This window comes from Carlito syrichta, unplaced genomic scaffold (genome assembly GCF_000164805.1).
Source record: "Carlito syrichta isolate Samal-C Ts95f unplaced genomic scaffold, Tarsius_syrichta-2.0.1 Scaffold301538, whole genome shotgun sequence".
NCBI classification, from domain to species: Eukaryota; Metazoa; Chordata; class Mammalia; order Primates; family Tarsiidae; genus Carlito; species Carlito syrichta.
In genome coordinates, this window is record NW_007245634.1 from 254,997 (window position 1) to 266,569 (window position 11,573).

General features: G+C 39.5%; 1 pseudogene; it reads right to left on the reverse strand.

Moving 5' to 3' along the window:
• Positions 1-2,777: 2,777 nt before the first annotated feature.
• On the reverse strand, positions 2,778-3,057 carry LOC103257096 (annotated as a pseudogene).
• Positions 3,058-11,573: the final 8,516 nt, after the last annotated feature.

An 11,573-nucleotide genomic window follows, 5' to 3' on the forward strand; every position in this document is an offset into this window, starting at 1 on the left:
CTCTCACCTTGGCCTCTGAAATTCCTGGGATTACAGGCTTGAGCCACTGCGTCTGGCCTGATTTTAAGTTTTAAGGTATTTTTGTTTGCCCATCACTAAACAAATAATATTTTACTAATACAGATTGCCCATAATTTGAAATTTAAATATGTGAAGAAAAATGAGTGACACTTCCCATAAACAGGGCAGAAAGAAACAAAAGTTGTTATCATTTTAGCATAAATTAACGGAGCAAATGTACAATCTTTCTACTCCCTTATTCATGCTCATCTTACATTACTAAGAATTCACTTCGTTGAGTCTGTGTCATCTTTCTGTTCTTTTGTTTAATTCTTCCAAAAATGTTCTTACCATTTCTCTTGGAATAGGCTGCCTTCAAAAAGATTTAAATTTTGAAGGAGAAACCAAGCTGCTTACTTTAATAGAGACATGTATAGTCATGAACTAGAAAAGTATGCTATTATTCAATTTAGATGAAATGTTTAAAATTAACACTACCTCATGGAAATACAATCTTTGCTTTGAAAATACAAAGAGAAAGTATGATTTTTATTTTGTAAGCAAACTCCCAGAAGAGCAATATAATTCAATTTCTTTTTTTGGGGGGGGGTCAGAGTCTCACTCTGTTGTCTAGGCTGGAGTTCAGTGGCATGCTCACAGCCACCACAGCTTTGACCTGCTGGGCTCAGGTGATCCTTCCACCTCAGCCTTCTAAGTAGCTGAAATTACAGGCGCACACCACCATGCCCAGCTAATTTTTAGAAATTATTACTTATTGTAGCATCGAAGTCTCACAAAGTTACCCAGGCTGGCCTAAAACCTGAACTAAGGCTATGCCCTCGCCTCAGCCTCCCAAAGTGCTGGGATTACAGGCTTGAGCCACCAGGCCTGGCCCAGTTTCTTAAAACAAGTAAATTGGACTAGGCATGATGGCTTATGCCTATAATCCTAGCTCTCTCGGAGGCAGAAGCTGTCGGATTGCTTGAGCCCAGGAATTCAAGACCGGCCTGGGCAACATAGCAAAAAATAAATAAGCAAAATTAGTTGGCTGTGGTGGCTCATGTCTATAGTCCCAACTTCTTAGGAGACTGAGGCCAAAAGATCATTTGAGCCCAGGAATTGGAGGCTGCAGTGAGTTATGACTGTGTCACTGCATTCCAGCCTGGACAACAGAGTGAGACCCTGACTCAAAATAAATAAATAAATAAACTCAAAGGCATGATTCCCAGAAAATACTTGCATCTTCTCTGTTTCCAAAAATGTGATAGATTAGCATAAAATAGTCTCTACAAAAACTCTGATGTATTCAAAGGGATAATCGTGTCTGTTTCCAACACCACACCAGATAACTACACCCAGTGACCAGAGCTGCATAACAGGTAGCAAGGGTATGAGCCAGGGTAGGGTGCCTTCTCATCAAGCCTGACTTTGAGGCCCAAGAGCTCTTCATTAAATGGGAAAGTTGATGCCTAGAATATGAGGAAACTATTCCTGTGTCTTACATGTAATATTGGGTATGCTAGGTTCAGCAGATGTCAGTTTTATCTGTAGTCACTCATGGAAAACATAGCTGCCTGAATATTTTTATGCATGATTGTATTTCAAATGGCAAAGAAACACGTATTAAACTTCATACCTATTTTTTTCCTAGTAGTATATTTTATTTTCAAGTTCTTTAAGTTGGAAATAACATGCATTGGAAAGGAGAATCCCAAAAGAAATGAGAAATTCACATGCATAAAACAAGTTTTTGTTTTTGCTTTTTTGCTGTTGAAAGATCCAGTCAGGCCAGGCGTGGTAGCTCAAACCTGTAATCCCAGAACTTTGGGAGGATGAGGCAAAGGGGATTGCCTGAGCCCATGGGTTCGAGAACAACCTGGGCAAGATCTCATCTTTACAATTAAAAAAAAAAAAAAATTTAGCCAGGCATGGTGGCGCACGCCTGTAGTTCCAGCTACTTGGAAGGCTGAAGGGGACGGACTGCCTGAGCCCAGCAGATCGATGCTGGGGTGGCTGTGAGTGTGTCACTGCACTCCAACCTAGGTGACAGAGACTCCAGGAAAAAAAAAAAGATCCAGCCAAAGATAATATGCCCCAATGTTACTTCAATACTCTCAGGCCTAAAGATTTTCTTTTCTAAAAAATTTGTTTAACTATCTGAGATGGGGGTCTTAGCTATTGCTTGGCCTTGAACTCCTGGACTTAAGCGATCCTCCTGCCTCAGCCTCCTGAGTAGCTGGTACCACAGGTGTGTGTCACCACACCTGGCCCTTGGTCTTAAACAAAGTTCAACGCTTAATTAAATTAAAATGAATGTCACCTCTAAATGTAAGAAACAAAAAGGGAAATGTGCTTTTCAGTTGGTCAGCATTTACTAAACTCCTCCCGAGGGTAACATCTAGGTATTTTTATGTTCTATAAGAGTTTATCAAATTATCAAAGTCATTCAGTTATTTTTAGAGTTACTGTGAAACAGAAAACTGTGTGTTGTTTCACTGAACATGGTTACTCAAATATGTGTGTATCTGTGTATATGTATGTATGACAGATTATTGAGCTCTGCAAGTAGACTACAATATATCTAAAGGGACAACATTGCCTCAATGTTTTCCAGGTAATTTGGGAAAACTCAACTTCAATAGCTTTCTGTCTTTATAGTTTCTTCTCTCCAACTGTAACCTAAGTCAAAAATGAAAATTGTAGGTTTTATTTTATTTCTCATTTTTGAGGGGGCCCTAAAAAGGGCCTTTATTAAATGTCAGGCTCCAAAATGTTATTTAGTCCCCGAAGCTGTAGAGGGTACAACGCTGGCGATTGAGCGGGTAAACCACATCCAGGGCTGTGACCGTCTTGCGCTTGGCGAGCGCGGTGAAGGTGACAGTGTCCCAATCGCTCTCTCCAGGAACACCTTGAGGACCCCACGGGTCTCCTCGTAGGTAAGGCCAGAAATGTGCTTAACCCCAGGCCAGGCGCCGGATGGCGAGTTTGGTGATCCCCTGGATGTTGTCGCGTGGGACCTTTTCCTAGGCCTTTATCTCTTTTGCCGCTTCCCGACATTATCAAAAGATCTGAGAACAAGAGGTGAAAATGGTAGGTTTTAAATACGATCGTAAGGCCAAGATCTTTAGTGTTTTAATACCAAACAAACAAACAAAAAAATCATTGTTCAAAGTATGAACCCAAATACTACTTTGGGAAAGAGAATGCATTTCTTTATTACTATTATTCAAAATGCAATCACCGTTTAGTGTTTTTTCTGGACAAAATCTTGGTTAAAACATAGACGATATTTGAATATTTAGATGTCTTATAGGAATTTTTAAAAACTGAAGTTTAAGAATGGAAGCTTTTAATGGCTCATAATGAAGACTTGGCGCTAACAACACTGAGTAAATTCCATGTGATGCTAACTGTAAGCTCCACAACGTGATCCAAAGAGTTGAAAGTGAAGATGTCTGATAAATTTTGGTTTATGTCAAATTTTTTAACAATCACAAGCTACAGAACTAAATAATAAATGTAATGTACCAAACAAAAGAAGATTAAGCCTTGGACCCCATGCAGCCACATGGTTATGATATGCTTCCATTAAATATACATATAATCTGTTAGTGGGTATAACAGGCAAACTACAAATGATTGGTGTTTCCAAATAGTAGCTGTTGCAAAAGTATCTGTTGAATACATAAAAGTTCTAAGTATGTATGTATGTATGGAGAAAGGCAGAGAGAGAGAGAAAAAAAATTAAAACAAATTTCTAATTTTTAGATAGTTGTATGTTTTCTTTACTTGAATTCTTTTTTCATTTCATTGTTGTTAATTACAGTGAATTCATATTTCATCTTTTCCTGTTAGTGAAACAGCTCTTACAGGCCTAAGCACAAATGCTTTTGAAAATGCTTATTAGCACTGCTCTCCTTCCAAATGCCTTATATTTATGGTCCATGTTAGAGTTTGCAAGTTTTTTTTTTTCCCCTTTGATTTTAACAATAATTATATTGATACAAGCAGGTGATACAAGTTCTGTTTTACAATGAAGAGACAGAGTTAGAAATGTTAAATGACTTTTCCAGTTGTACACAACTAGAGATAAACTTTAATTAGAATCAAGGTCTTCTGACTCTCAATTATGTTTTCTAATAACAATGTAAGGCAGCATTTTTATAAATTCAATTGTGGTGATATTTCTATATTTTTCTGACTGATATTCTTAGTGTTCATAAGTGAATATAATGTAGATGAAAGATAGTAGATTTTTTTAAATTATAAAGATGTGGGATACAATTCAGGGTTGGGTATACAAACGTTGATTATGCAGGTACCCTTGTTGATGAGGTATGCCCTTCCCTCCCCTAGCAGTTTCCCTCAACTGCCAATCCCACCCCACCTCCCCTGACAGTTTCCCACTACTGCCAATCCCTTTCTTATAGTATTACAATTGTTTAAGGTCCGTTTATGCATGAGAACATAAGGTACTCTGTTCTTTGTTTCTGTGATAGATCACTGAGTATGCTCGACTCTAAATCCATCCACGTTGCTGCGAAGTCTATATGTTTGTCCTTCTTTATGGCTGCATAATATTCCATTGTGTATATGTACCACATTTTTAAAATCCAGTACAGCTTTGATGGGCAACATGGTTGGTTCCATGCTTTTGCTACTGTGAATAGAGCTGCAACAAACATAGATATGCAGGTATCTTTTTTGTAGAATGCTTTGAGTTCCTCCGGGCATTTCCCAATAGGGGAACTGCTGGGTCACATGGAAGGTCAATTTCTATTTCTTTCAGAAATCACCACACTGCCTTCCAAAGAGGTTGTACTAGTTTGCATTCCCACCAGCAGTGAAGAAGCGTTCCTTTTTCTCCGTATCCTCGCCAGTATCTGTTGTTGTTTGTTTTATTAGTGATGGCCACTCTTACTGGGGTTAGGTGGTATCTCAATGTGGTTTTGATTTTCTCTGATGATGAGTGAGACTGAGCACTTTTTCATGAGTCTGTTGGCTGCCTGTATGTCTTATTTTGAGAAGTGTCTATTCATGTCTTTTGTCCACTTTTTAATGGGGCTGTTTGTTTTTTTTCCTTTTGGTGCATTTGAGTTCCTTGTAGATCCTAGATGTTAAGCCTTTGTCAGATACATCGTTGGCAAATATTTTTCCCATTCTGTGGGCTGTCTCTCTGCTCTCTTGATGGTTTCTTTTACTTTGTAGAAGCTCATCAGTTTGATGAGGTCCCACTTGTCTATCCTATTTCTTAAGGTATGGACATTTAAGTTTCTAAATAGGAATTGGTTGCCAGTTCCAGTAGATTTTTATGTATTATAATTTCATATATAACTGGAAAACAGCAAGAATATTTATGCAGAGTTTTTCTTAGCCAGGAAAAAAATGTTTAGTCACTGCAGTACTTTAAAAAATCAAAGGTGACTTATTTAGCATGTTGAGTGCCTATTTTCTAGATAGTATACTAAGGAGTAGACACACATACACACACACACACATACAAATTTACCATATAATTTCTCTGTTCTCTTATCTAAGAGGCTGGTCTGTTACCATATCAGGAAGAGGCAAGAGGGTAGGTTTCTGAATTGAATATCAAAGAAACCTGATTTAGAAAAAGGTTCTGGAAAAGGAGATCTTGTATGACAGTTGACCCTCCTCTTCAAACAGTGCTGTAATTTCTGTTCAGGTTAATAATCAACAACATTAGATAATTCAGGTTGAGGTGACAGATGTGTAGGAAAACACAGTGACAGAGAATTTCTCAATGTAGAAGTGTGTTGAGATGATGTTGGGTGTGGGGTGGTGTGTTGCTCCATGGGTTTTTTGACTCGGTCACAGAAAAGAATTTCAGAATTAGTCCCAAGTATAGTTTAAGACAGAATTTATTAGAAAGAAAGAAATATGCCCAAAGGGCATGAGACCCTTAGGATAAAGGACACATGCTTGCCTTTGACAAGATGCTTTATATACTTTACAATGATTATTAAGCAAACCGTGAGCTAAGAGCAGTGCCCTGCAGGTATCTGATCATGAGTTTTTTTGTTTTTGTTTTTGTTTTTTTTGAGTTGGAATCTCACTCTGTTGCCCAGACTGGAGTGCAGTGGCCGCTCCCGGCCACCGCAGCCTCGACCTGCTGGGCTCCGGTGATCCTTCCGCCTCAGCCTTCCAAGTAGCCGGAATTACAGGCATGCGCTACCACTCCCGGCTGATTTTTTGATTTATTGTAGAGATGAGGTCTCGCTGCCCAGGCGGGTCTCGAACCCGCGGGCTCAGGCAATCCACTCACCTCAGCCTCCCAAAGGCGCGGGATTACAGGCTGAGCCACCGAGCCCGGCTTGATCATGAGTTTTAATTACCATCTCTCAACCTTCTAAGGTCACAAGGACTTTCTCAATAGTTAACGTTATTGCCTAACTAGATTTGGGCTTTTCTTAGAACGTCATGTCTGTGTTTTGGGTAATTTCCTACTGTGTCTGTGATTTACTGCACTGGTAGACACATATTCCAGCCTGCAAGGTGGTCAGGTCTGGTGTGCCTGGTTGGTCAGACAAAGGTCGTACCAATAAGAAAGTTGTCTGAATAATGCTTACTCTATTAAATTGCCTACAAGAAACTTGTCTATGTCTAACCTGCGCTGAATAACCTGCCACATGTCCTTTCTCTTAAGGAACTCATGCCCTTTGGGCATATTTCTTTCTTTCTAATAAATTCTGTCTTAAACTATACTTGGGACTAATTCTGAAATTCTTTTCTGTGGCCGAGTCAAAAAACCCATGGAGCAACACACCACCCCACACCCAACATCATTTCAACACTCTCCTACATTGAAAAATTCTCTGTCGCTGTGCTTTCCTACACATCTGTCACCTCAACCTGAATTATCTAATGTTGTTGATTATTAACCTGAACAGAAATTATAGTACTGATTGAAGAGGAGGGTCAACTGTCATACTAGATCTCCTTTTCCTGAACTTTTTTCTAAATCAGTTTCCTTTGATACTCAGTTCAGAAACCTATCCTCTTGCCTCTTCCTGATGTGGATGTGGTAACAGACCAGTTTGTGAGATAAGAGAATAGAGAAATTATATGATAAATTCATGTGTGTGTGTGTGCGCGTGTGTGTGGCAGAGAGTCAGTATTCGACAGTACTCATGCAGGTCCTGACAGGCACTCACTATTTGCACTATTGATGACTAGATGAGATCATGTATATAATTGTGGTGTTATGTTACACATTTTATAAACTTAAACACTTGTATTTTATAAATAAACATATATATTATATATATTGGTTTTCTTCCATAGCTCCTGGTTCATAATTCCCATAACCCTTGTTACAGTTTTTGCGTATAACGTTGGGTGCTTTAAACCTCAGGAAATCTCTGACTTTCTCCTGCCTTCCTTTTACTTGCTTCAAGGCAGGACTCTAATCTTTTCCCAATTTTCTGATGTAGGTCATAACACCCTCATTCTAGAGGAGGTTCCATCCCATATCCTGGAAGAAGAAATGCTGATGTCATGATGCTTTCATAAAAACCCAGGAGGACTAGGTTAGGGAAACTTCTAGAGAGCTGAACACCTGGAAGTTCCTGGAAGGTGGTGCATCCAGAGGCCACGAAAGCAGCTGGGCATGGTGGCTCATGCCTGTAATCCCAAGCACTATGGGAGGCAGAGGGAAGAGGACTGCCTGAGCTCAAGTGTTCAAGACCAGCCTGGGCAACTTGGTGAGATCTCATCTCTACAATAAATAAAAAAATTAACCAGGAGTGGTGGCGCAGGTCTGTAGTTCCAGTTACTTGGAAGGCTGAGGCAGAAGGATCACAGGAGCCCAGCAGGTCAAGGCTGTGGTGGCCGTGAACGTACAACTGCACTCCAGATTGGGTGACAGAGTGAGACTCCAACTCAAAAAAAAAAAAAAAAGAGCTGAGTACCTTGCCCCATACCTTGCCCTAGATATCTCTTCATCTGGATCTTTTGTAATATCCTCTATAATAAACATAAACGTAAGTAAATGTTTACCTGAGCTTCCTGAGCCACTCCAGCAAATTAATCAAACCCAAAAAGAGGGTGGTGTGAATTCCAGTTGAAAGCTATTTTTGATCAGAAGTTCCAGAAGCCCAGATTTGCAACTGGTGTCTTAGAGGGCAGTGTTGGGGACTGAGCCTTCAATCTGTGGGATCTAACACGATCTTTAGGAATATGGTATCATAATGAAATTGAAGGATACTCAGCCAGTGTCCACTGCTTAGTGTGTGGGGAAAAAACCCCATACAATTGGTCACAGAAATCTTCTTCTGTGTTGATTGTTGTTGTGGTATGAGAGCAGAGGAAAAACATGGTTTGATAATTTTTCTAAAACAATAATAAACAGTATCTGACTTTGTAAAGCACTCACTAAATGTTAGTCTTGTTCATTCCAATTTAATGGGAAGATTATTTACATATAATGACATTAAAAGTTAAGACATGAAAATATCTTAAGAGTGATATGGAAAGTAAACTGTAGAAATCCAAATAAATCATTTTTGGCTAGAGTGATCAGGGAAAACGTCAAGGAAGATGAAGTTTTACCCTTTATTACTTTTGCAAGCAATTAACTTCCAATTCAGTTTCTTCTTTGGCAAAAATGAAATATTTCTCCTTGAAGGAGAAAGCCAGTTGTGATGATGGCTGTGAGGTTTCCCCTTGGTGAGTGTTGTTCCAAGGAAGTGCTCAGCCAAACTGGACAAGGGCGGGACTCTGGGGATTACCCAAGTTCTCATTTGTTTTGATCCTTCAAGAAGAGTGTTGAAACACCCCACCTATGTGCACTCTTGGCTACCCCAGTGGGGATCAGGAGGGAGTCTCTGGTCACTGGGAAAATGCTGTTGCACAGGGCAGGCTCAGAAGAGTTCACCTGGGGAGTGAGAGATTGCTATGGCAACAAGTGCACTGGCTCCCAGCCTTAGCCTCTGGCCGCCTGTGTTCTGATGTCAAAGTGCATCTGGCCTTAGGGCCTTAGGTGTTCTCATGGCGGCCTGCCCCAGCCAGGAACTGTGTCACAACAGAGTCTGTCCTTGGGGCCTGTCCCCTCCCAGGCCAGTTAGAAGGAAGTTGTCAGCAAGGGTTGAGTTCATGGGGTATGGTGGCTGAGGCTGCTCAGGGCTCTCTTTTTTCTGCATCACTCCGTGTAGCCTTTAGCAGAGCACGGCCGTGGGGAAAGCAGTTTCCCATGAGGGCCTGGAGTCCCACAAGGCTCAGGAAGCCCTCCAAGTCTGCAGCAGGAGCATAGAACTCATGAGTTCCCCTCATTCACCTTCCCCACTGTGTCCAAAGACTGCTGGTGGTCTGTGCTATGATCTAGAGGAGAGTCTGGTTACTCCAGCCCAGGTGGATTGATTTCTCTCTTCTTTGAACTATGTGGTTATCACCTCTTGGATGAGTTGTGTGTGCTTCTGGTCCTGTTCCTCTCTGGGTGCTTAGGAAACTCTCTCTAGCTTAGTTTGTTCCACAGGAGAAACGTACTCTAGCTGCCTCACATCAGCCATCTTAATCCCTTCTCCCATGTTTAACTTTTAAAGAAACTGCCAGCCTGTCATCCAAATCAACAGTACTAATTGTTCCTCTTCTTTGCCAACACTTCATAGTCTTTTTAAGTTTAATCATTAGTAGTGGGTGTTTTGGTGGTATTTAACTGTGGTTTAAATTTGCGTTTCTCAGTTGGGTGCGGTGGCTCACACCTATAATCCCAGCACTTTGGGAGGCCGAGGTGAGAGGATTGCCTGAGCCCACAGGTTTGAGCCTGGACAACTTGCTGAGACCTCATCTCTATAATAAATAAAAAAATTAGCCAGGCGTGGTGGCGAATGCCTGTAGTTTCAGCTACTTGAAAGGCTGAGGCAGAAGGATCACCTGAGCCCAGTATGTCAAGGTTGGGGTGACTGTGAGCAAGCCACTGCACTCCGGCCTGGGTGACAGAGTGAGACTCCAACTAAAAAAAAAAAAAAAAACTGCATTTCTCTAGTATCTAATGATGTTGAAATATTCCTTTTATCTGAGGACAGAAACTTGATTTATATTCATAAATTCTCATATAATGATCACATAATATACAAAAATTTTCCTGTTATGATATTTATTGTTGGAATTTTGCTGAAGTTGTTAAATACATGAGAATTCCATTTATTGAGGTAATAGGAAAGTTGTACATGCTCTAAACAATCAACTTCTTTGAAAATACAAATGCCTATTTTTAAAAATTGAGGTGTTTGCCTTATTATTGAGTTGTAAAAGTTTTTTTATATATTCTGAACACAAGTTTTTTGTCAAATATTATTTTACAAATACTTCTCCTCAGACATTGGTTTGCCCTTTCATTTTCTGAACAGTCTCTCAGAAGTGACCTAACATATTTAAATTTTATGAAGTATAATTTTCTTTTTTTGGTTGTTTTTCTTGTATGTGTCTGTGTATGCTGTCTAAATAATCTTTGCTTAACATAAAGTCACAAAATTTTTCTACAAGTTTTGTGGTTTAGTTTTTGATCCATTTGGAATTATTTTTAAATATAACCCTGAATAAACATTGAGGTTCATTTTTTTCTCCATGCTGATATCCAGTTCTTAACATTTGTTGAAAAGACTTATTGTTTTTTTCTATAGAAATGCTTTGACATCTTTGTTGAAAATCGAAGGCTCAGGGAACCTTCAAAAATCAGTTGACAATTTTCTTCTTTTTCAAAACTGTCTTGGCTGTTCTAGATACTTTGCTTTGTTACATAAATTTTAGAATCAGCTTGTACATTTCTCCAAAACAGCTTGCTCAGATTTTAATTTGAAGTGTTGAAACTATAGATCCATTTGGGAAGAATACTTTTTAGTTTCAATAATAACAAATTGAAAACAATTCTAATGCTATAGTAATACAGTTTTTTCCTTTCTTAAAATGTATATACATTTCTTGGCACTCTCTGTATATCTGTATACACACAAACATTTTCATTATGGCATTTATTGTTGGGATCTTGCTGAATATGAGAATCTCATTTAACAAGGCCCCATGAAAGATATTTTAATCCCCAGTGCTAGGAAAGTTGTTCTTGTTCTAAACAACCAGAAGATTTTAATTTTATGAATATTGAGTTTTGAATTTATTATATTTCCTTCTAGGCAGTCAATAAATTTGTGGCTTAACTCCAGCATTTGTGTAAGTACTTATGATTTCCAGTATCAGTTTCACCCTTGCCTTCATCTTAATCTCCTTCTTTTTCTTGTCCTGATTTTTCAGTATATTTTATATTCCATTGCATGCTTTATTTTTTAAAATAGTGTCAATTATTGTGAGTGATATTGTATTGTACCCACATTATTTATATGTACAGCATATAGGTCAGGCTTGGTGGTTCATCCTGCAATCCCAGCATTTTGGGAGGCTAAGGCAAATGAATTGACTGATCCCGCGGATTTGAGACCAGTCTGGGCAACTTGGCGAGACCTCGTCTCTACAATAAGTTAAAAAAAGTGAGCCGGGCATGGTAGCTTGCGCCTGTAGTTCCAGCTACTTGGAAGGCTGAGGCAGAAGGATCGCCGGAG